The sequence below is a fragment of the Mixophyes fleayi genome, chromosome 9, assembly GCF_038048845.1.
Source record: "Mixophyes fleayi isolate aMixFle1 chromosome 9, aMixFle1.hap1, whole genome shotgun sequence".
Classification (NCBI taxonomy): Eukaryota; Metazoa; Chordata; class Amphibia; order Anura; family Limnodynastidae; genus Mixophyes; species Mixophyes fleayi.
Genome location: NC_134410.1, coordinates 81,192,584 through 81,215,442, shown reverse-complemented (window position 1 = coordinate 81,215,442; position 22,859 = coordinate 81,192,584). Strand labels below are relative to the sequence as shown.

The window sequence follows — 22,859 nt, the reverse complement described above, 5'->3', positions numbered from 1 at the left end:
AAGCTTTTTATTACATTGGTCGAAAATGCACCTAGAAATTTGCTTTTCTGTAGAGGTGGAACTGCATGGTACAAAATGCATCCTGATGGATGAGGCCTGTTCTCTGGGACCTCAGTGGAGGAGAAAGCTGTGCACCTTTCTGCAAAGCAGGGAATGCCCTGAAATTATACATATCCAACTATTTATCTCATTTAAATGATCCCTTCCTGCAAAATAAAATCTTGTTTTTGCACTTCAGTGCTTTTGTGCCTAATTCACACTTAGCAAGGAACAGATCAGCACAACTCTGTCCTTAAACCAATGAAAACATTTGCAATCTGCAGATCCTGACAGTTTGGCCCACATATCTATGTACTTTCCCATAACTCTAGACACACTTAGGCAAATGCAAACTCATGATGTTACAAAACAGTATTTGTGGTGCAGGTCTGCACTTTTGTGGTTCATAAATGATCTTCACTGATTAAGAAATCATAGGAAGGGCAGTTGTGTCTAATAAAGTGGCCACTTCTTGTATTTTGCTGCATTTTATGTTGCACATTGATTTATTTATATTTCTAGAATTATTGTTGCTATAAGATATACATTCAGTGGTTATTTTATTAGGTACGCATTTCTTGTACACTCTAGGTGCAATGGAATCAGCAAGGTACTGGAAACATTCTTAGAGATTCTGGTCCATATTGACTTAGCACTGCTCAGTTGCTGCAGATTATTTGGCTGAATATTTAAGCTGTAGACCACCCATTCCACCATCTGCCATGGACCCATGATCTTTATGCCAAATTCTGACCCTACCATCTGTATGTCACGGCAGATACCAAGCTTCCGCAGATCAGGCAATGTTTTTCCTATCTTCAACTGTTCAGTTTTGTTGAGCTTGTGTCCACTGTAGCACCAGTTTCCTGTTCTCAGCTCACAGGAGTGGAACATGGTTTAGTATTCTGCTGATGCAGCCCTTCCAATTCAAGGTTCAACATGCTGTGCACTCAGAGACATTCTTCTGCACACCATTGTTGTAACGCATGGTTATTTGAGTTACTCTTGCCTTCAGTCTTGTTATTCTCCTCTGATCTCATTAACAATGCAATTTTTTCAAAGATCTGTCACTCACTAGATATCTTTTGCTTTGAGCACCATTCTCTGTACACTCTAAAAACTCTCAGTTTTTGAGATACTCAAACCACCCTGTCTGGCATAAGCCATCATTCCAAATTCATGTAGAGCACATTTTTTCCCCATTCTGGTGTTTGGTCTGAACAACAATTGAAACTCTTGACCATGTCTGCAAGCTTTTATGCATTGAATTGCCTCCAAATGATTGGATATTTCCATTTACAGATGTACCTAGAAAACGTTGCCTGCCTATACATTAAACCGATATGCTGGTAGCATAGAACAGTTTTAGTTATGTATTTCTGAGTGTGTGAGATTATTTGAGCACAGCACAGACTCTAATTATTACTTAATTCTCCTGTACAAGAGAAAGGCTGTGAAGAGTGACATGTTTATACAATCTAAGTGTATAGATATAAGTGGGCATATATTCAGACTGCACAGTTTCCATGGATACTGGAAGAGATGCTAGGGTTATCGTGTTAATTCCAAGAATGTATTTGACAAATACTTTTCAGTATTAGATTTTCTGTGGTTTTTGAATGCTTTATTAAACAGAACCTTCTTCATCAGGGACTCCTTGTCCTGAAATAATCAGTAGGAGGGTGTTGCAAACATAAGGAAGGGTCACATTTATGCACACCATTTTCCCCTCTCTGTAACATATCCTGCCTCAAGCTGATGAAAGCAGTACATTTGTAGTGCAGCAAATTTCAATAAATCTCAGTGTTAGCTGGTGTGAGAGCGGTACTCCCGAAGAACGTCTCAAAGGATCCCCTGTAATGGGGAAAGGTTCTCACCTGATCCCGAGGGTCGCTATGGGCGGAACCCGTCAAGTGCAGGAGGCTTCTGCTGCAGTCACGGTCCCTCCTGCGTGCGAGAGGAACAGAGGCACGAAAACAATGGGGGAAGTGGAAGGGGGTGTCCGGAATGCCGCCCAGGACTAGAGGGTTACTCAGCCCCGCTTGGCGACTCTCCGTTTTATTCTGGCCAAGCCACGCGGCTCCAAGAGTTCGGGGTAGAGAACGTTCTCGCCCGAACTCCCTACTCCCCTCTGGGGAGGGCCACAAGTGTGGGGACAAGACTCACTCCGCCGGCGGTGCGCCGCGAGGTATCACAGTCCCCACCCAGAACCGTCAGTCTCCTGCCGGCGTGCGGGCGGACTCCGTTTTACCCCACGAGGCACCGTCTGCCCTGGAACCGTCAGGCAACCTTGCCGGAACTCAGGCCAGACACCCCAATGGAACCGTGGACGGCTGTGACCAACCCCGGAACTCACCAGGGCAGGGCTGTACTGCCCCAGTGGAACCGCGGAATGCCCGAACCGCCCTCGGAACTCAGAAGGGCTGTGCTACACTACTTCCAAGGCACCGAGGGAGACCTGGATCTCTCCCAGCCCGCGAAGAAGTCGTGCCACACCGCCGCCCAAGGATCTGCCCCACCAGGGCCTACACGGAAGGGGGAAGGGAAAGGGGATAGACAATACTTACCGGCTCGGGAACGAGTTGAGTCCACCCGGCGATCAGTCCCAACACACCACTTTCCGACCCCTGCAGGGAGACACAACACGCCCCAACCGCCCACTAGACCGTACAATACCCCCCAATACAATACTCAATTGACAGTACAATACTCACAATACAATACTCAATTGACAGTACAATACTCACAATACAATACTCAATTGCACAGTACAATACCCAGGACACTATTAACACGGAAAAGTGTAATATCAAAGCAGAGTGTGTGTGTTCTTGTCCTACTCTGCCCCAAGGGTGATACGGTTAGGAAAAGGGAGAGAGGGAACAAAGACAGACTTCCAAGGCAGGGCCTAAAGCCCAGGGGTGACCTGAGGGCCTCGCGCCCTAGGGAATCTACTCAGGGCCTGGTGCCCTATTGGGTCTAACGGGAGCTACCAAATGGAAAGGCAGACTTAATGGACGCCGGCAGAAGGCCCTGGGCCCGGGTAAAGAGTGTCCGATAGGATGCGGGCGTGGGCCCGGGAGGGGTGGTCCCCACTGGGGTCTTACCTGGTCTAGGTCCTCCGCTCGCGACGTCAGCGTAACTCCTCTTCGGTCCTGCTGCTGCTGCTACTGTGGGTGCTGCTGCTGCTGTGGGTGCTGCTGCTGCTGAGGGTGCTGCTGCTGCTGTGGGTGCTGCTGCTGCTGTGGGTGCTGCTGCTGCTGAGGGTGCTGCTGCTGCTGTGGGTGCTGCTGCTGCTGTGGGTGCTGCTGCTGCTGAGGGTGCTGCTGCTGCTGTGGGTGCTGCTGCTGCTGTGGGTGCTGCTGCTGCTGAGGGTGCTGCTGCTGCTACCGTGGGTGCTGCTGCTGCTGAGGGTGCTGCTGCTGCTGTGGGTGCTGCTGCTGCTGTGGGTGCTGCTGCTGCTACCGTGGGTGCTGCTGCTGCTGCCGTGGGTGCTGCTGCTGCTACCGTGGGTGCTGCTGTGTCCAGACGTCCTTCCTCCAGCTTCACTTCCCGCCGAACAGGCCGCTTCCCACGTGGCCGCCCACGATATTCCCGGGCCAGGCGCTTCCCTATGACCTCATCACGGCCGGGAGCCGTGATTGGTCCGTGGGCGGGCGCCGTGATTGGCCCGCGGCCCGTGTGTGGAGCCGGCGTCTCCACACTGGAACTGTAGTTACTTTTATACATGGAGATCTAGACCCAGCACTGTTTTATAGGTGTCAAAAAATGTATAACAGGCATTAAATGTATGATTCACTACATAGATCTGAACTGTTTTATGCATTGCAACGATGTCTCCTAGTTACATGACACATATCTAAAAACATACAAGACCTGATTCATATTCGGACGTCAGTCCTCTGCCGTATCTTGCATGAAATTGTTATGTGCATGCTGAGAATTTGACTTTACACCAGTGAACGCAAGTGCATGCAATTAATCTGTGAACGCAAATAACTCTTACGACTACTTAGTACTTTAAGGACTGAACAGGGGAGGGAAGGGGCGTATGCATGTAGGCTATGTACAGTAAGGGCATGCCAAGGACGAGCACACGAACATCCGTCCGATTCAAGCTCTGGGCATCTCTGATATTTTTTTTAAATATATTTTTATTATATTTAAGTTAAAAAAAATATATATATTTTTATTATTAAAAGATCAGTAATAAAGTTGTAAATTACAATACATATTGTTTTAATCTAGAATATTTAGCTTCCACCAATCATAGCTTTAGCTAGCACTGACCTCCGTGGTCCTCCTTTCACTATCACCATCTCTAGATTATTATTACTAGTAGTAGTAATATAATAAACCATGTTTTTCTTTTTAAAAATTTATTTTTTTGTATTTTGTACAATATATATATATATTTTTTAATATTATTATTTTTTTAAACAAGCCTGGAACTAAAAGTCAAAGTCTGGACTCCCAGTTCAAGTGTGCGAGCCAGCAGGCCAGCTACAGAGGGACGCTGCACTAGTCTGGTGAGCAGTAAGACTCCTCTTACCGCTGTTAGCCAGCATCGCCAGGGATCTGTGCATCGCTCAGCTGACCAGCAACTTTTTTTTCTTAAATTGATAGATTTTTTATCGCTGCCAGTTTCACTGCACATGTCTGAACCATCACAGCAGGGTAATGCATGTGCAGGTGGGTGCAAGCGTTAAGAGTACTCTTATCACTGCCAGTCAGTATCGCCAATACTCAGCTGCTCTGGCGATATTTTCTAAGTAAATTTCTGCAGTGATAGATTTTTTATCGCTGCAATAAGTGGTGATAGAAAATCTCTTTTATCCCCGCATCATAGTAAATATGTCTGTAATTATCCAATTAAGATTAAATGCATTGCTTTGTTTAGACATCTCATCTATTTGTGACAACCAATTTTATTTGTCTTACTTTACATCTAAATTTACCTTTTTACATATTTGTGTTATTTTTCAAAAATATACGTGATACTATATGACACTACTGCTCTTAAAACAAACAGCAGAGCAGAGCCAAAACCGTTACTATGTAATGTTACAATAAATACCGGTGTTCTATATTATAGGTTAAGGATGCTAATGCTATTGTGGTATTCTTTTTACTCTGATATATCTGACATTTCTATGACTTTGCTCAGCTGGCATTTGTGGTTACTCATTTCCCTATGTAATCAGCATATGAGCAGCATTTAGCTTATGCACTGCTACTTAAACCTAAAAGCAGTAGAGAGAAAAACAGGTTTGAGCAAAGACCACATGATGATTGAGGGAAATCAAGAATTATTAGTCATGAAAAAAAGACATGTACATTTCTGCATCCACCAGGACAGGGAGCCAATAAACTTCCCAATAAAAGAGCCTGGACAGTAGATATGACAGAACTTTTATCTCAGCCCCAATGTATGATAAGAAGACAAGAGACCATTGTTTAAAAAAGGGGAGTTCCTGCTTTTTAAGCAACTTTTCCAGGATAGTCCTAAAATCTCCTAGGTCGAACAGAAAAATATATATAAAAAAAGAATACTACACTTAACTGTTTTAATTCTAACCTATACATCTCCCAAACATTAGTCCTATATCTAATACTATCCCATTGTTTAATTATAGACTTAACATAATTCTGATCTCTTGAACAGAACAGTAGGTAAGGAGCCTTATGTACTAATCGCCCCTGATTATCAGCTCATAATACATATATATATATATATATTTATGAGTTTAACATTTTTAAAACAGATGTGTTAGCTATAATTTTTTTATATTTATTTTAGTATTTATATATTTCGTAAATCCTAAAACAAGTAGCTATGTACAGTATACACTTGATCACAGGAAGCTGATAAGTTAATGTTCTGTGCAACTCATATATGCATACAACAAATCTGAGTGACATCACAAAAGCTATTTATGATGTAAATCAGTCATATGTTCTGTCAAATCAATGTTTTGAATCTTAACCAGCCTGCATATTTTATCTAAATGGAGAGTAATTACATGTTTGTTACATATTAGTGGATAATCCTTCAAACTTTGTATTTCCAGACAGTTTGTCAAGTACATTTTACTGGCTATTGTTCCAGTACATGATGGATGACACAAAAGTTCAAATATTCAACCCTTTTATCATATCTAAAGGACATTGAATGAGTACGATAGTCAAAATGTCAGGTAATTTGTGTAACGGTACCACTTCTTACTGTTCCAAAATGTTTTTGAATAACTAATAGAGAGCTTTGGTAGGTTTGTAATAAGCTTGAGCAAAGTGCTAAACTTACCCAGCCAAGTAACCATTTATTAACATTTGTCGGACACAGCAAAAGTGATTAGATTCTGGACATATGGCAGTAGGGCATATATATAATGTGCAGGTGTTACGTTTCAAAGAAAAGGGGGAGCTAGTTGGGTATAAAAAGTCATGGGGACAAACTGCATTAGGTAAAGGGGCTAGAGATGGATAATGACCAAGGAAGGGAACCTTAGGCCAAAATGTGTCAGAAGAAGAGCAGGGTGAAAATAATACATCAGAGCTACAATTCAAAAATTTAAATCAGCATGAGTCAGCATGAATTGAAGAGGTGTTCTAATAATGGAGACTTACGTGGAGACTGGATTGAACAGACCATAAATGAATGTCTACCTCAATACCAGGCTGTCCTATTAAGAAAATATATTGCTTGATTCTAATTTTAAATTAGTTTTTTTTACCAAGATAATGAACTCTTTGGTCAAATAAAAAAATTTGAAGGAAAAAAACACAAACTCTAACAGAAAGGTTTAATCCAAATTCTGACATCTATTAAACATTACTCCAAGTCCTCAAACATTAGCTCTTCCCCTAATCCATGCATAAATGCTAACCATAAACCTAGCTCAAGTTCTGAATCCACTTTACAACATTCAGTGCTGTTCTTTTCCAGCTTTGAGAAGGCATGACAAACTCTAGGCATAAATTTATCAAGCTGTTGGTTTGAAAAAGTTGAGATGTTGCCTATAGCAACCAATCAAATTCTAGCTGCCATTTTGTAAAATATACTAAATAAATAACTAAAATCAGACTGGTTGCTATAGGCAACATCTCCACTTTTTTAAATCCGCAGCTTGATAAATTTACCCCTGGGTGTTTATTTTGTGGACTGAGATCTGGTGGGACAAATAACAGATCATATTCAAGAACAAGTTGGGGACACCAGTAGTGCACTATGCACTAGCTGGTACACAAGGATGGATATAAGCTATAATCATAGTAGTATGCTATAGTCAGTATACAATCTGTAGTCAGTACTATGCAGTAGTTGGTACACAGGGATGAAGACAAGCCATAATCATAGTAGTATGCAGTAAGGCATAAGCTCAGTTGCGGAAAACCACAATGATCTGGCAGGAACAGGCAAAGCTAAATAGGTCATGACACAAAATTATTCCTCTAAAGTGACCAATGAGATCTGAGCTGAAGCAGGATCTGCCATCTTGATGAAGGGGATGCTCCCTGCGAGACAGAAATTGAGATGAAGCAGGATAGACCATTCGGGTTAGTGATGAGAGAACAATACTCAAGGTTTCAGCAACTAATTAGTTAGAGTGTACGTCCTTTCACAGGATCTGAAGATTAAGACACAGTTTTCTGTCAGATCAGAGAATGTTTGTAGCACATATTAGCCAATGCAAGCCTGCCCTATTTTTTTCTATATGACAAAGTGCATTAGGTAATGGGGCAAGAGATGAATAATGACCAAGAAAGGGAACCTTAGGACAAAATGTGTCAGAAGAAGAGCTGCATTTTTGTTATTATTGTCAACATCAAATTTGAATTAAATGGTACCTTTTGTGACACATTTAAGACAAAATAGGCTATATTCCGTAATGAGGCAAATATTTAGGAAAATATAGTTTCCTTGTGGGGCTTAATATGGCTATGGACCCAGATCACAAATTGCAAGAGGCCTGGCACCCTCAAAACAAACAAATGTGAACAAAAAGAATATGCAATAGTGAATCTGTGACCAAAAAACATTTGTGAGGCATGAATAATTTAACGCTACTTATTAGCACATTAAAACAATGCAAATAACAAATATGTATCAAACATAGCTTCCAAAAAATAATCGATTAGACGCCACATGTGCCACAGTACACCCAGTCTGATGCATTTCATTGCCACAATGCGATGTCCTCAGAGTCTCTGAAACACGTCAGACTGTACTTTGGAAGCTAATTCAATTTGCTGCTAGTGGATTCCTACTGTCAGTTTATCTTGTAAGCCGGCTACTGCTTTACCATTTATTGCCATCCACACAGAGTTGAGGCTTTGAGAAGAGGCAGGCACTATTTAATGTGGACTCACTTGCTAGAGAAGCCAAGTCCTCATTGCACCACCTGAGTATACAGAGAGGATTAACGTGGTTTTGATGCTCCAGTAGGCTATTCTTCAGGAATCTGATAAGATACCAGCAATCTTTGAGCTTACAAGCGGCTAACATCATATTCTCTCTGCCAGGGCCGGCGTTTTCATTCTATTTCATTTTGGATCGTAATTGTGACTAAATCATTTTGAATAGTGATCCTATATCCAAGTTCTCTTAAATATACAGATCAAGATCCTTCACTGTGCTGATTATGTATGAGGTGTGTGCATATCTGGAATAACTATCTTTACATATTGGAGCCAGTGATTTATCGATTTCTAGACTAAGTGATTGACTGTTGCTTTACTTTATGATATGGAACTTTTAGAGTCTAGTCAAAGTATTACATTTTCAATGGAGCTTTTCCACATGCTATAGCAGTTTTATATAGGTTTCAATATTCCACATGTGATTTGACACAGCATTGTGTTAAGACATATTTGTAATTTGCATTGTTTTTATGTGCTAATAAATTGAGCTATATTATTCATGCTTCATAGCTGTTTTTTGTTCACTAATACATATTCTTTTATTAAGGAAGTTAAAGTAAACGCAATTTGCAATTTTTTTACACGGATGGAAAATGCAAGTAAGTACACCTGTATTCAAAAAGGAGAGGATCTCAAGAAACATTTCTAGTTTAATAGAGATCTAAGAATGCTCTGTCTTTATGGCACTTATGCCATATGCAGACAGACACAATGCATATGTATAGTTAAAGTCCCATCAGAACATAAGGAAAAAAATACAATTTTTAAATATATTAACACCTGTTAATAATAAAATAATTACTGAAAAAACATTACAAAAAGTTTTTTCCCTGACTTTTCTACATGACATGTATTTATCAGGAGGCTATTAATGCTTACTGTAAATAAAATGCATTTTTACATTTGCTCTTGATTGCAGACACATTTTCTAGCATGCATACGTATAGTTAACACTTTCACTTGGCAATTACACCTATCCTGTAGTTGGTGCAAGTGATATGGCTGAAAATCACATATATGAGAGATGCCTAGAACTTGAATTAGATGGATGTGCGTATGCTGAACCTTGGTGCGCTTTTACTGTACATTAACTACCTGCATATGTCCTTTCCCTCTCCCGATCCACCCTTAAAACCATAGGTCTTAAGTGTTTTTTTGCGTTTGAAGATAAATCAGACGCACTTCCGTTCATGGGCATACAGTCCGTTGAGCATGCACAGAGCAGTTTTCGTAAAATGCGCCATATTCCATAATGATTTACTTTAATGTTTACTGGGAGTTCCAGCTCACAGATGCTGGCTGGAAAAAGATGATGTTACACAGTTTAGAAGTCTATCATAGAATATTATTATTTAGTCATTTTAGTATTAAGAGCCTCATTTAGAATTAAAACATGAACAAACCATGTTGCAATATAAAGGATAAAATGCATTTTTTGCTTTCTTTTGCATATAGAACACAAATCTTAAGCAGATTTCTTTTAACGTTCAGATTTAGACTTAATCTAGGAGGCAACCCCCTCCTGACTTTTTTATTATTATTATTATCTTTAATTTATAAGGCGCCACAAAGGGTCTGCAGCGCCGTTTATGACATATGCAGAAAACAGTGACCCATGACACAACATGATACAGAAAGAACAAAAAATTAACAACAAAAATATATACACACACAGGTAACATGATAATGCAAATCAAATTATTTCTGGGACAGTGAGTGAAAGTGATGGTAGAAATCAGTGAGAAATAGGCCGAAGCTTAAGGAAACAGGGCTAGGGAAGCAGGCCAAGAGGTACAGGGGGTGATGGAATAGTAGAAGGAGTACACAAGGAAAGAGGGCCCTGCTCCTGAGAGCTTACATCCTAAAGGAAAGGGGGAGACACAAGTAGTGTGGTGCTAAATGGGGGAGAGAGCCGAGACAAGGGAGTTTTTAAATTTGCTGCACATTGTACATTATCGCTGGATTTGCTCCTAACTTTATATGAGGTACTAGATGTACAACAAATAATGTAAACAGTACTGTAAGCTGCTATTTATACCTACTGCTGCAGATCTGATAGCTCTCTTTTACTATAAGCAACACATTGGATGGATGTGCCACTACCTAGTGGAAATTGGGAATCTCCTAGGGATTTACTTTACTAAAATCAGTTTCATTTCTTTTTAAGAATCATTGTTACATTAGAAACACAACACATTATTTGCTTACTTTTACTTGTCTATTTGTCTACATTTAATATATTCTGCTACAAACTGACTCATAACTGATACAAACACACACCCACGTATAAACAAAAAACACAGATAAATACATACACACACCCTATTTCCTTAACCACAACCACAGGGCATGCCTTCTTCTTTAACAGAGAAGGGTGGATGTGTGCTGTGGTGACTTTGAACCAGATGTCAAGTTTAGGGACAACACTCTTCTAATGCGCTGACTCACAATTCCTTGTATTAGAAGATTTTGGAAGAATATACTTCACGGGAAGGTAAGTACACTCTGATTCTAAAAGCAACATTTTATTGTACAGAGGATGCGGACATTGTGAGAGCAAGAATTAATAATGGAAACTCTGTCAGTTATCATGTAAGAACAAACAGCACAAAGACAATTAGTTGTCTAGGGAAAGTGACCTAATGAAACAGTCAGTACAGTGAACTGCTGAATGGGCTGATACAATTTCAATCACATTTATGTCCTTAGGAAACTAAAGACACACAGGGTCATAATCACTTGCAGCAGTAAAGTTTAAAGTGTTAGTATCTGTTGCCTTGTTAAAAATGTGTTATGTGTGAAACAGCTGTGTGTTGTAATATTTACTGTTGGGACATGGCTTTACTGTTTGCTTATATGCATTGACAACAACTAAAACTGTGTAGACAGTTCACATACCAGGGATTTACTGTATGTTTGATGCCTTCAATGGAAATTCAATTAGAATTAATCAAGTGGTTCTATTGTTCAATATATTGTGAAAAAAATCATTCATGACATAGAATATAAATATATATATATATATATATATATATATATATATTTATTTATAAAACACAGATTATGTAGATTGTAGTTCTAAAGCTAATCTAATTTTAATTTACTGTACAGTAATTCTATAGTTCTCATTAATCAGACAGTTAAATTGAAGCAGTTGAGATACCACACTCAATGTTTTCGCAGAACAGCAAAACTAGAACACTTTTCTCACATAGTAAGTCTTATATAAGAAAATTCTGACCCTAAAATTGCATGCAGAATGTGACAGGCCAGTGTTGCTAAAGCTCCATTTTTAATAAGTTGAGCTCGGACAACTCTATGTTTACAAGTAGATTTCGTGCTGTGCTTGAGAAACATTCTGTCCACATAAAACTGCCCTATTAGGGTTCCCAGCGAGGATGCAGACATAATATAGAAACTGGTGTTGTTATGGGAACTGAGAATATGGATAATGGTAGGAATAACCTTCTGTATATAACTGAAAAAGGGATCTGTTATTAAAAGTAAAATGTACATCAGTTTGCAATATGCAGTTAACCGTTAATTTACTTTTTGCACAGGTGGGTTTGAAAATTTTATACAGAACAAGCACTGCTGATTCTAGAAAACCTCTCAAAACAACTTTTTTAATTTCTACTGGGTATCTCCCCCCCCATTGCTTGCAAAGTGCTATAGGCTCTATGATAATTCGAGAGGAGACATACCTGGTTTGGCAGAAGATCTCTGGAAGGAGGTATTAGAAGTTTTCCACTATCTGTTATAATAGCAAAATATTGCATAAACCAGGTCAAATATATCTTTATTGTGTCATTTTAGACTCTGGCCAGTTTACATAAAATGAGCTATAATTTCTCAAATGTCCTCAGCTGGTGATAACAGAAGTAGCATTGCGGTGGTACATGTACCACCACGATCCTTGTTAAACAGTCTTCTCCATGCTTTGGAGAAGGTGGGGGGTTACCTCCAGCATCAGCAGTGCGATCATCAGAGTTAACCCCTAGTTAGGGAGAAGCAGAAAAAAATAAAAAATAAAAAACTCCTATCTCCAGTGAAAAGACCAGTTTTTAGTGTAGATAGGGCTTTTCTCCATTTGATAAATAGGCCTGAAAGTGAGCTAACAGAATGCAAAAGAGTAATGGAAAAGAGATATTAATTGATGAGACAAAATCAACTATGGTAATTGAGGGAATCAGTGATGCATTAATATTGGGAATGGTTATATAAGGGGGGGATCATTACATGTGATTTAAGGGTGTTATAAGGGTGTTTTGAAAACAAAATATCCATAATTTAGTGGTGGGATTCAAATAAATTTACAACCGGTTCTCTGCCCTAATGACCGCTTTAAGTATACAAAAATGTGTTTTGTGCCGCAAAACTCTGTGCCAAGCCGCTTTTGCCCCTCAAAACACTGTGCCATGCCGCCTTTGCCCCTCAAAACACTGTGCCATGCCGACTTTGCCCCTCAAAACACTGTGCCATGCTGCCTTTGCCCCTCAAAACACTGTGCCATGCTGCCTTTGCCCTTCAAAACACTTTTCTATGCCACTTTTGCCCCTCAAAACACTATGCCATGCCTCCTTTGCCCCTCAAAAAACTGTGCCATGCTGCCTTTGTTGCCCCTCAAAACACTGTGCCATGCTGCCTTTGCTGCCCCTCAAAACACTGTGCCATGCTGCCTTTGCTGCCCCTCAAAACACTGTGCCATGCTGCCTTTGCTGCCCCTCAAAACACTCTGCCATGCTGCCTTTGCTTCCCCCCTTCACACTCTGCCATGCTGCCTTTGCTTCCCCCCTTCACACTTTGCCATGCTGCCTTTGCTTCCCCCCTTCACACTCTGCCATGCTGCCTTTGCTTCCCCCCTTCACACTTTGCCATGCTGCCTTTGCTTCCCCCCTTCACACTTTGCCATGCTGCCTTTGCTTCCCCCTTCACACTCTGCCATGCTGCCTTTGCTTCTCCTTGCTTCTGTTCCTTCACTTACCTTTTCTATCAGTCTCTTCTCTTCTCTTCTATTCTCTTCTGTATTCTGTCTTCTTGCATGCCGCCGACTCCTCTATGCGCCGCTCCTCACTGAATGTCAGACGTCACGCCTGACATTCAGTGTGGACGGAGCAGGGAGGAGGAGTGCCGACGCCGCGGACAGGTGAGGTTTTTCTTGTTTTTTTCAAGGAGCCTGCTCCCTCCACCAACGAAATGGGTGGACTCAGCCTGTAGTCACTGGTTCGATGAACCGAGCATAAAATTAGGTGTCGGTTCTGGAGAACCGTTGAGATGCGGCTACATCCCACCACTGGATATAATATGAAAATAGTCTACATGATAATATGTCCATACAGATCTTATGGGTCTGTTGATGATATTAAATGTAATACAGCATTCCACCTTCAGATTACTTTAATTAACTAGCTATTACATGGCCTCTTGCAGCCTTTAATACCTTGTTTTGTCAGCTGTCCTAAGTGCATAAGGGAATGTTTTTCATCTTTTCCATTTAATATGATTTTACCTTAGTTGGCCAATAACTTTCAACTCTTTTGACCATATTAGTTACCATAGCTAGTTGTACCCCATATCTGGAACACATATAGGGGAACTAGAAAGATAAAGTAATTAATTTATCAAAAGTTGAAGTGCTAGTGCCTGAAGGTGAAAAAGCGAATGATCAGTTCTTACTCATAATAAAACATGTAAATATATACAAAATCACTGCATCTGTGCAGGAAAATTATTCTTCTATGTTTTCTAAGCATAGATCTTAGTTTTAATTGGGAGACAGATGGCGAACTGACACACACACACACACACACACACACACACACACGCAAACTCGCATGACATGTGAAACAATGGAAACATATGCAAGTACCCTTCTACTCATCAAGATACATTAAGGGGAACTACTACAATAGTTACAGGGATGATTACATGGAGATGTAGGATAAGAGATGTAGTGAAGTTACATAGCACAATAAGCAGTAATAATACATATCAGACACGAACATGACTATACTTTTTTGTGCAAATTAACCTTATAATTGTAATGTTCTGCTGACACAACTTCAATTATACATTTTTTTTACCACATCTGGCAGAGCATGCTGGGACTTGTAGTTCTAGAAAAGCTGTAGATCCACAAGTTGATCACTTTTGGTGTTGTGTATAGCATTGTGTACAGTTAGTGTATATTGTTGTATGTAGTGCATAGTGTAGTGGGCAGATTAATTTAGTGCAGAGTTTTATAGTATCATAAAGGATAATATATTGTACTACAGAGTATGTCAGATATTAGGAGTTCATTCACATGTATAAAGGCATTTCATCTGCAACCTCTTGCTTTTGCGTGATCACGGAACTCCTCGGTGACTCATATCGCACAGTATTCTCTAAATACACCTCTACATTGGTTCCAAGTCAGGACAAATGTCCTGACTGGCAAGACAGTCCATTCGCATTAGGACTGTCCTACCTAAATGTTGACAGTTGGACGGTTTGGCAATATTTTTATATGTAAAGAGCAGCTCTAAGTATAACTTGCTAGACGTAGGGAGGATAAATAGGGACTAGAAAAAGCAGCAGAGCAGTGAATTCCAGGCCTGCCAATAAAGAGTGTGCCATTTGCTACTAGTGATCTGGTTTGTGTTTACATTTTACAAATTAATTTTTTGTTTTGTAAGCTGGTGGCTACGGAAATCCTCACAGGATATTGGCAATAAGGAGCTTCCTGGCAGTAGAATTAACAAAGATAAAAATGTACTACCTAACAAATTTCTGGAGTTGTTCTTTCTAAACATTATTATTATTATTATTATTATTATTATTATTATCGTAGATTTGTAAGGCGCCACAGTGTTCCGCCGTAGAGTAGGGTATATTAAATAATATTTGGCAATTGTTTCCTTTAGTACATATAAACTACATGAATCTGTATCCATTCAAATGTCTAATAATAACAATACACAGTCTACATACAACAATGTACTGAGAAGCTTTGGTTGCTGGAGTGTTAAGACACATGTCCATCTAAGTGCAGAAATTTTAAACATGAGTGCAGTGGAAGGAAAGAGACTTTCTAGTGGCAACAGAAAAAACTGTGCAGTTACACTCAAATCCCTTAACGTGCTCATTATGTACTGTGACTACTGCACAGCCTTCTTTATGACCAAAAATGACTAATCATGTGGTTCATGCGAGATTCCACCCCCTCAACAATCTCCATTTTTCACTGTCTACTCATGTACTGGTCAGAATTCATAGGAGTTCATCTACAAAGCACAAACAGCCGGGGGGCAGCAGCAAATCCTATTTGGTAGAGGCCCGTGCTTTGATTTGCACAAGTGAGCCTAGAATGACACCAAAGTGCATAGGATTACAGAGTAAGGTGGTGGAGCAGAAGTATATATATATATATATATATATATATATATATAGTGATACGGGCACTCTTCAGGTGATGCACACATAAACACCTCTCATTCTTGCTTTTACTTTGCTTTTTATTGTCAGGGTGCCAAAGTCATTCGTCATTCATAATATACAGTTTGCACACACTTTTCTTTTGACACAAATGCAAAAGTAACAGAGACCAGCTTCCTAGACACAGGCCACTTTCTGCCATCTATCACATTGCATAAAAGAAAAAGACATTTTGAAATACTTTACACTCCTTCCACAGTCCTAACTCGTTGGACAGATGGCATTCCCACCTTGTTTTACAAGGGAGTTCTTTGCAGGTGCTCTGTTTAATTGCAAACACACCCTGTCAGCTAGCTACTAGCTGAGGAAATAGATGTTTTAAACCATTTAAAAAATATATAAGTTAAATCAGACTCTTTACTATTATTTTGTCCCACATATGTCCTCCACCTATATCTCTTTAACTTAGGTGCACTCCTGTACAAATGTGTAGCTCTATATACACTAAATGGGTACATCTTTCCAGCACTGGGTAGGAACCCCCAGAACAGCCTGAATTCTTCATGACACGGGTTCAACAAGGTGCTGGAAGCTTTCTGCACCATGTTGACATGATAGTATCACACAGTTGTTACAGATTGGTAGGCTGCACATTCATGTTGCAACTTTCCTGTTCCACCACATCCCAGGATGGATTCATGAATCCATGCTCCTCTTTGGCACTAGAGCCCATGAAGGGCTGTGGCCTCCTGTAAATTTCCACTCCAATCCTTCTGTTTCTTGCTTTAATCCTCCATCGTTTAACCCCCCATCTTCCTTAAATCCATCCCAACATCATCCAACCACCTAGTTCTGGGCTTAACTCTCTCTTGCCATTGTCCTTGGTTCACGCTAAACTTCCCTATCTTCACTATCCTGTTTTCCAGCATTCTAATTATATGGTCTATCCCTCTGAGCCTATGTACAGCCCTGCAGAATTAGTGGCACTATATAAATAAATGATGATAATGATGATGATGGTAGTCTGTCTGGCTTCTATCTTAAACAACAGGAACACTCTCTCTAAAGTGAAGGACCTACTGTCCCACACAAACAAACAGCTGTGACTGGTAATAAATTACAATGTCTTTCAGCAGGCATCTGAACTGTTCCCCAGGTAGTGAGAGACTGAGGGAACTGCCTAGCAGCTTTTTACCAGCACGTTACAGGTTCATCTCCTGATTACCAGCAGAGTGTCTTGAAGATTGGAAGCCCAGTAATAGGCCTGATGAATGGAGCACACCCTTGTCTCTCCATTCATAACCACAGGGACCCTTACACCAGCTTTTCCTACAGTAGGTAACATTAGAGAAAGTACAGCGGAAATGCCCATTTAAGGGTATGTGTACATTGCAGTTCCTTAACATGTATACAGGGCTGTACAATTGGCCCTGCATACAAGTTAAGTTACTGCAATGCACACAATCTTCCAAGTTGTCTAATGTATGCATTGTTATTTATCCTAATACACAAGAGTCCGAACAAGTTGCTTGTATGAGGTGACCCTCACATTCAGGTGCATTTACTGGCTGTTCATAGTTGCCAACATTAAAAAATATTTTACAGGCTGCATTTTGCTCCTGAGCTGGTGTATCCAAGCAGATTAAACTTGATACTGTCTGGGACTGGAGCAATGCAATACCCATATTAGGTTTACTGAATTTTATAATAGTGCTTATAATGTACTTTTTCATTTTAAATACACCTTTATTTGGCCAATGTGTCAAAAATTGCCCTCAGCATACAGAAAGTAAAGGGATTTTGTGAAGTTGGTCAATATTGGAATATAGGGATATTTCTATGGACAAATATTTTGGAGGATAAAACTTCAAAATGTGTGACTACTCCTGGAAATCAGGAACATTTTCAAATGAGTCATGTGATGCAAGCATCACCACTGCTCACCAAATATAAGTTATAACCTGAATACTCAGCAAATATAAGAATATATTTTTCAGGTGTTTACATCTCTTTATTTATTTAAAACATATCTTGTTACATCATGAAAATAAAAAGCGACTTGACTTTTCTGTAAGAAATTGCTTGAGCAAAAAGGGGAAGTAAACTTTTCTGTTGGTAGTTGTTTAGATTTCAGGAAACTGGTTTCAAGGAAGGAAATGGAAGGATTGTGAAACTGAATGGCTACACATTCAACTTACAACATCGTACTGATGCATGTAACTGCCATCTGTTTTACTGTAGCTCCCTGTTTTACATGTATATCCTCATAAGACAGTTTATATGTATATCCTCATAAAACAGTAAAAGTGAAGCAGATTATATACAATACACTGATCAGCATACATCATAGTTGAATTTATATTTACTATTATGCTTTGTGTAATGTGGCATGCAGTAATCCACAATTAGGCAACCTATTATTTTAACCCTGGTAACACTTCCAAAACCTTGTTAACCCTTCTTAAACAGTAAGTAGATTACTTCTCCATGACCAAACACATTTTCATGGTTTTCTGCTGCAATATGCAGATATTACTTTTTCATGTCTTAGTAAACCTAGCAATTTATATATATATATGTTTGTGCCATATATGGGTTTCTTTTGGTTAAACACTTAAACAAATAGTATTTTATTCTACATCCATTAGTAGAAAAAGACAACAACAATCATGATGATATATACTTTACCATAATGTTTCTAATCTTTAGGAATCACCAGAAACTCATAGGGATATATTTATCAAACTGCTGGTTTGAAAAAGTGGAGATGTTACCTATAGCAACCAATCAGATTCTAGCTGTCATTTTGTAGATTGTACTAAATAAATGATAACTAGAATCTGAGTGGTTGCTATAGGAAACATCTCCACTTTTCAAACCCGCAGTTTAGTAAATATACTGCAAAGTCTATTAATAGATCCAATACGAACAAGATCTACAAGTAATTAAAAAAGCAGTTACTATTATAGCCAACCCACCAACTCTTAGATTTTTCTAATAGAGATGTTATGCACGTGACTCCACAAGAAGGTACCTGGTCAGGCTACAGGGGCTAGTAGCCATGTCACCTGGGTACAAACCCAATACTTCAAAAGTGCTGGAACGCCATCAGTTTGTTCCCTAAAAACACCCCGGTGAAGTGACACGCCCCTTTCCCTGGTCTGTGCGTCATTGTAGGGGCACCTGTTATTGGCACACTCTTGTCAAGAGAGGTCATTGAAATGAGATAAAGGTGCAAAGAAGGCACATTTTTATGGGTTCCTCCTTGCCACGCGAATGGGGGCACTGCCATTTCCTCTTCACAGAAGAACTTGAGTTTTGAACTAGCTCAGAACTTGTGGTCCTTGGGTTTTGAACTATACTTCGATTGACACTGGCTTTGTGTCTCAGTGTTACACATTTACTGGCTTACTTAGAGCACTTTAATAAAAAGGTTTACTCAGACAGAATTGCCAAAAGTAAAAAAGACAGACAGTACCATCACTTATGATAATTTTATGTCATAAATAAGGCTATATTGAGCTGTATTTTAGGAAAAAACTTGAGTGTATTATATTGAAAAGAGTGGTACAAAAGAAGTAACTTGGACTTTGATGTGATGTTTACACTCTTGCACAGTGCTCCTGTGAACATCCTTATGCAGCAAACCTAGGTGCACTTTTGGAAATGGCAAAAAAAAAAAGACTATGGAATGTTTGATTTGTGTCTAGTGGAGGGGGCAAGGGCTGCAAATGCTGTATGTTCCTTTCAATGGAATCTGCAAGAGGTGTTAAAAGAACCAAACCATTATAATACTATGAAGTCTTCTGATCAGCAGAAATTTGGTTTGCAGTACTTAGTAAACTATTGTGTCTTCTTTACCATTTTACTTATATTTTTTAAACAGTCCTTCTTTTGTTTTTTTCTTTCTCTTTTTTGTCTTCTCTGATAAGTGGCATTGGATCTATTGGACAACAATTCTATTTTTGGAAAAAAGTAAATCCCATAAATACCTAACTGTAAATATTTACATTGTCTAAATATAGTTTCTGCACATGAAACAACACTTTGAGATTATGTGTACCCACTAATATATAAGTACAGGCATCATGTGTCTCAGTTGAACAACCGTTTTCACTTAGGTCAGGGAAGTAGAGGAATACCTTTCTGTCCATTGTGTTAGAGGTGAATCATACAATAATAAAAATAACTAATATTTCATGAAGAAGCCTGCATAATGTAGATGTAAGGCATCAACGGTTGACTAGTAAAAGCCAATGGTACATGTATCATGGTATGCATAAGGAGAGAGACCATAGTATAAAGCCATTTATTTTGAAATTGAAACACATATTCTTCAACTAGAATGAAACTTGTAGGACTTGACTCATCTGCAGGAAGTGCTACTGCGGAACACGGTTCTCTGGGTATGGCACTCCAGTAACTATTGTGGATGATCTCTGGCTGTGTCTAGTTTGCCTACCAGAGTGAGAATTTAACTATATATTATCCCAAGCTTTAATGTGGCTGCTGTTTCATAGACAGGTCTTACACTACAACCTCATAAGCTGTTTATTTTTCTGCATAGGAGATGTAGAGCTACAGTAGCTCCACATCACTGCGCATATTTTGTAATATTACATCACAGCAATTGTCCTATTCTGTTTTCTTTTTATGAAATGCCCAAATATTCACTGTTGGCTTTTTATATATTAACTGTTTGCCTTTCTATCTATTATTCTTCTGTGTGCATATAGATTTATATGAATTTAACAATTCAGGTAGTAATTGCATATTTAGGAGTGCTATATATTTTTTTAGTATGAAGCTCAATCTCGTTTGTTGGCATAATAACTAACAGGTCTGGCATACTGTGAGGCCTTTAGTGCGCTGAGGTCAAGGCAACGCTGTCTTTTTAATACATTTTAAGAAGTGTGTTATGTTTCTTCTTTGTCACTACATCTCTTTGCACCTCCTGTTTCAAAACATTTTCAGTAATAATTTCCAATATTTGCTTCACATGACAAGAATGCAGGAGCACACTTTAGACTAAAGACATACTAATCACAATAAGAAATATATATTACTCTGCAATATTGCAATGGAATATAATATCTGAAACACATAATGTTCCTAGTGCATTTTGATCAAATTGTAAATGCCCATCTACTGCAATGAGCTGAAATTGTACATTAAATTTTATTTCCAAAAGATAGGTACATACCTCTATCTGATGCATCCGGAAGAACATAGCTGAAAGCTACCCTAATTAAAAACACTGACTACATGACTGGTTACTGAGCTATAGAGATGGTAGCTACAACCTTCAAAGTGCTATACAGAAAAAAAGGGAGGGGGTGTCAAATCTATGAAAAAAGTGCATCACCACTGACTGAATTTATTTTTGAGGCTAAAGACATACTAATCATAAGAACCAATTGTGTATTAGACAGTATTGCTATATATTATCTGAAATAAACATGAGGTTATTAGTGCACCTTTTTATATTAAGTAGAAACAATTGCTATTAAGTATATTTGGCAAAAACAAAATTTGTTTGTTTTATTTCTGCCATGTTTAAAGTGTGCAGTTTGTCCTCTTGTGTTTGTGTCCTCCGGCCACTCCAGTTTTCTCACACAGTCCAGCAACATAGATAGGTTATTGTGAGTTTGTGTGCATGTGTTTTAGAGAATTGAAACTGTAAGATCCACTAGGACTGATGAATAAAAATTAGCAATTGAACATATAGCACTATGCAATACAGTAATGGGCAATAGGCTGCCCTGAGACCCTCTGTTGACCGCTGAGCCCTCATCTGCTACTCCTAGCTTTATTCCCTCACTCTCTACTTTACGAACTAAAGAGGTGAACTCGGGCTGTGGGTGAAGGTCGGGTGGTCATAAAGCAGAGAGTAAAGCTGGGCACACACTACGGGTTTTTCACCCAATTATCATGACAATCACAATTAAACGACTGTTAGGTCTGATATCACATTAGTGCGTACGCTCCCACAATCATGTTTTATCGTACCAAAGCACAGCATATCGTTTGATTTGATTTTTATAAACTGACTAAAAATCACTTTCAAAGATGGAACGATGTCGTGCAAATTCTGAAGTGTGTATGCAGTGTAGGCAGATCTCCATAGAGTTTACAAAGTCACAATCTTTTCAGAAGATCTTTTTTTCTATTGGTTTTGTTTTCTATGGATTGGCAAACTCCACTTGGGTGAGCAACATTCTGAATATACACTTTTAAAGGGACACACTACACAAGTGACACTTGTATATAACTTTTTGTGTGTGCTCCCAGTTTACTTCCACTCTCTAAAAACATAGCAGCAAGCTAATTGTCTGCTGACAGACTTAACCCTAGTTTATCTGTGTGTCTGTTAGAGAATTTAGACGACTGTAAGCTCCAACGGGGCAGGGACTGATGTGAGTGACAAATATTCTCTGTACAGCGCTGTGGAATTGGTGGTGCTATATAAATAAATGATGATGACGATAGAAAAATATAGTTATGACAGATATGAAGGTAAATTGTGTAGGTGTGTACACATATATCTGCTTGCTCATCAGGACTTTAAATCATCATGAGAAATGTTCTGTAGTGTACCCAGCTTAAGAGTGAACATGAGCTAAGCAGCAGTCTTCCACTTCATGTTACCTCTTCTGCAAAATGCAAAAGGTCATCTAATCTACGATTAGAGTACAGTCTGCACCATGAGCTCTCCCTTCTTCCTCCACATGAGAGAGCTGTGACTTTGTTTCCTGATTACTTGATGATTTTCGTAGAATGGGGACATGATGGGTGGAAAAGTTGTGTGTGGGGATGTCTGAAGGGAGTTTTAGAATATATGAGGAACAGAGGGCATGTAGGGAATGTTTAGTTGGTGGTCTGAGTGGCATGCAGGGGTAAGAGTGACATGTGTGACATGTGGATGGTGTGAGGGCCATAAAAGTTGTAAATAATAATAATAATAATAATAATAATAATAATAA

General features: G+C 39.2%; 1 protein-coding gene across 5 annotated transcripts in view; it reads left to right on the top strand.

Moving 5' to 3' along the window:
- NHSL2 (NHS like 2) overlaps positions 1 to 22,859 on the top strand; it is a 290,614-nt gene that overhangs the window by 201,262 nt on the left and 66,493 nt on the right. The gene's annotated exons all lie outside the window — the stretch shown is intronic.